This window comes from Etheostoma spectabile, chromosome 18, assembly GCF_008692095.1.
Source record: "Etheostoma spectabile isolate EspeVRDwgs_2016 chromosome 18, UIUC_Espe_1.0, whole genome shotgun sequence".
Taxonomy (NCBI): Eukaryota; Metazoa; Chordata; class Actinopteri; order Perciformes; family Percidae; genus Etheostoma; species Etheostoma spectabile.
The window spans coordinates 18,099,317-18,103,714 of NC_045750.1; positions in this window are offsets into that span (position 1 = coordinate 18,099,317).

Consider the following 4,398-nt stretch of genomic DNA (forward strand, 5'->3'; position numbering starts at 1 on the left):
GCTGTCTGGATTTACCCTGCAGAGATCTGAGGAGCAGTTGACCATAGTCCGGTTAAGGGAGCTTCATGGAATGTAGCACACATTTGCAGAAACCACAGGCAAAATAGAATTAGAATTTTTAATAATGAAAAAACTTCTAGAAACAAAAGGTGTCCAGAAAAACAGCAGACAAAGAAACACAAAAATCAGGTAACAGGCAAACAGGAACACCGAGACTAACACAAATAGAAACACTACAATGATCTGACAACAAACGAGGGGAACACCAAGACTAAATACAGAGGGTAACGAGATGACAAGAGGCAGGTGACAAGGCATGGGAAACAGATTGAAGACCTCAGGTAATCACAAGAGCGGGAAAACACAGGAAGTGAAACTAAAGACAAGACAGCACAGAAAACCACACTATCAAAATAAAACCGGAAACAGAACATACCGACACTCACAAGTGACCATAAGACAAAAACCACAACTAGACAAGACAAGGGAGCAACCCAGGACTAAAACATATACAGTACAAGACCAAAAAAACGAATCACAAGAACAAAACATACAACAAAATACCAAACCATAACAAGTCCTCAGAAATCCACCGGAGGTTAGAACGCCAACACTAAGACAGAGGAAGGGGACGGACATCTGGCCGCAAAGAAGGACATCCGGTGGAATTTCTGCCGGCACCGGCGCGATCCCAGAAATGGATTATTGTGGATATAGACTAGCAATGGACCAACGGTGCTAAAATGCAGTGTTGAACTACACAAAAACTCAAATACATATGGTAAAGTATGATTTAGTGCTTATTTTTGTCATAAAGAATGAGAGAGAGAACTATGAGGACTGTAGAGATGGAAGCTGAGGTGGGGAGAGACAGAGACTCTCAGGGCTGAGTGCAAACATGTGGCCAATGAAGATTTATCTAGCTTTTTATTGTGGGTGTAACTGCAAAAGTTCATAGTGACCACATATTAAATAATGTCAAACCCTGCTTTGCTTACGGATACAATTAAGTCAACTCCCCGGAGTGTATTCCATCCCATAAAACTCTATCTGATGTGATTAAGAACACCGACATGTTAATATCAGTGGAATTTACTCTTAGGATATACATGCTGGATTCTGTGTTGTTTTGGCATCTTAACGCGATCATAAAAAAGAAAACATTTTGACTCAATTACAGTTATAACATTGCAGAAAAACAGCTTTCTCTCAGGATGTATGCAAAACATGAGAATATACATACTGTAAATGACAGGATTTTTCCCAGTTTAAAAGAATGTTTGTAGGTAATACCTCTTTTACAACACCAAATTATTGTCTGTTTCCATCCTCCCTTTACTTGTGCAAACAGGTATATTGTGATAAAATGTGTAAACTTAAAATTTGACTTGCAGTGGTATTTAATTCCAGTAAGATAGGAGGCTGAAAAGCAATGCAGCTCTATACTGTTATCCAAATAGTTCTTATGGCCAATATTTATTTCAAAGTCTAATATCTGATATTTTCATTTGCTACTCTACCCTGGCTGATAGATCAAACGGGATTTACCCATATAGCCAAACTGTGAATGACTGTGTTTGTTGTTTTATGAACTCTCGTCAGGCCAATCGCATTGTGTATAGAGTCGGTGGGCGGGCTTAACATAAGGACGGAAGAATCATAACAATTCTGCGTAAATTCCCTGCTACTTGAAAACAAAGAAGAGGGCTGCTGCTGGCGAACAGTGGCCTTTCGAATTGGCTTTGGCCGCGACTCTGGAAGACTTGGAGTTAGGATCTGAAATCATTCTTAATAAAGGAAGATGTACTTGGAGTTTTTCCGACCGAAAAAAAAGTTGAATCTATCAACTAGCGTTGCTGTGGTTGGTTGTAGTGCTATCCTGCTGTGTGCAGAGTGATTTTAAAAGAGAATCGTTTATCCTACTCATATTTAATTTCAGCATGTGAAAAAAATGCATTGCTGCTGTATGTTTAGTGGGCGGGAACACAGTAGCTAAGGATTTTTCTCAGGGACAAATAAACCCATACAGTACAGCTGGCATCACCGTGGAAACAACATGAATTATGCAGAAGTCACTCGGCAGCTCCCCATTCTGTTACGAATGTCTTCATTTTTTCACGACAACGTACAGTAGCATGCACTGTACATGCAGTAGACAAAGAGTGTCTGTGTATGACACCTGCCACTGCATTTTACATGCATGTTCTTGTCTCCACTGACAGAGGCAACATCAGCCCGCTGACATGTTTCTCTATAGAGCCCCCCCTACAGGGGTCTCTATAGAGCCCCGCTACAGGTTTATCTTTAGAGCTCCCCCTACAGGTTTCTCTATAGAGCCCCCCCTACAGGTTTCTCTATGGAGCTCCCCCTACAGGTTTCTCTATAGAGCCCCCCCTACAGGTTTCTCTATAGAGCCACCCCTCCGGTTTCTCTTTGAGAGCTCCCCCTACAGGTTTCTCTATAGAGCCCCCCCTACAGGTTTTCATTAGAGCCCCCTACAGGTTTCTCAATAGAGCTCCCCCTACATGTTTCTCTATAGAGCTCCCCGTTATGTTTCTCTATAGTCTCCCCCTACAGGTTCTCTATATGCCCCCCCTACAGTTTTTCTCTATGGTGCCCCCACTACTGTTTCTCTATAAGCTCCCCCTACAGGTTTCTCTATAGAGCTCCCCCTACAGGTTTCTCTATAGTGCTCCCCCTACATGTTTCTTTATAGAGCTCCCACTACAGGTCTGTCTATAGAGCTCCCAACAAAGGTTTCTCTATAGTGCTCCCCCTACACGTTTCTCTATAAAGCTCCCCCCAACAGGTTTCTATATAAAGCTCCCCCTACAGGCGCTAGGGGGGGGCGGGACAACCACCATTCAACAACAAAAAAAATCATATAACCATTCCAATGAGTCCCAAGCTGCCATAGGTGCACATGTGTGCGCAGGAACTATCATTTGACAAACTGTAAATACAGTTTAACAAGGTGAGACAACCCTCTGATCTGAACACATGAACGCCAAACAGTGATACTTGCAGTGTGTAAAACTACAACTGAAGACAGTAAAATCTTTTTGGAAGTGCCTTCTCCTGTGTCTCTGTAGGAATGGTGTTCCTCTCTGCTGTCTGACACACTGACAAGTACACTGAGGTCGCTAGGTAATGTGCATTACTGCCATGAGACTGAGGTCTTAAAGATGCTCCTGATAAAACAGGCCAACTTCACATTAAATGAATGATGTAGGATGGTTGACATTATCAGATGCTTCTCTCACAGCTGGTCTGCTGCCAGTTTTAATCCAGCTCTGCAGAGCAGCAGATCTTTTTGCTGCTTCATTGAGCTCTTTCTCTCTCTTCTTCAGTCATCTTTGTTGTGAAGGAGCACACCAGCACTCATGCTAAGTTCCTTACATTAACCAATTGGGATATTAATTTATTATCTAATTACAAAATAAGGCGACTTTCACTAATGCCACATCTGATTGTTAGTTGCAAACTTAACATATTGACTGCAAACGTCGCTGAGCCTCTCTCTTCTCTACAGAACACACACTAATGTACCGGACGTAACATAGCTACGTTAGTCTGCGGTCATTAGCTTTGGCTGATGACGTAGCATTTTATGGGGCGCCGTTTGTTAGAAGAATCACGCTGAAAATAACAGCAACATTTTGTCACATTTAGCTTTAAATAATGTTTAAAAAACTGGTATGAAATTTTGAGGGTCACTTTCTTGCACATTTACAACAATATTTGTCAACTTGGAAATATTTTAAATAGTTAAATCCAAATATTAAATGTTACACCTGAATGTTAAATGTTAAATCTAAATGCTAAATGCTAAATCTAAATGTTAAATTGAAATCTAAATGTTAAATCTAAATCTAAATGTTAAATCTAAATATTAAATCTAAATCTAAAAGTTAAATCTAAATGTTTCAAAATGAAATGCCTCACAGATCTTCCGACTCCTTCCTGCTCCCGTTGATTTCGATGCTCTACCAGTTCCCATCACATTACCAACAGGGAGATTGACTACAGTACCGCAGGAAACATTCTCATTAAGGGCTGAGCCCCCCCTAAAGGTCTGATCCTAGAATCACCCTTGAAATGCCATAAACATATTCTTTGTAAATCTGTACAATCATTTTCCAAAATAACTAGGCCGGACTGCCTAAATTTTCTTTAAAACATTTTCAGCCTGTAACTTGTTAGCTGAACGTCTGTTGTTGTTTCCCTAAATCAACAGAGGTTTGAGGGCGAGACATCCAGATGCTGTGAGTAAATTAACTGCTCCTCATCCAGACTAGGGAAAAAATGTAAAACACTTCCAAGTCAAAAGTCAAAGTCAAAGTATCTTTATTAGTCTCCCTAAGGACAAGTTTGTTTTGGACACTGAGTAACATTGCT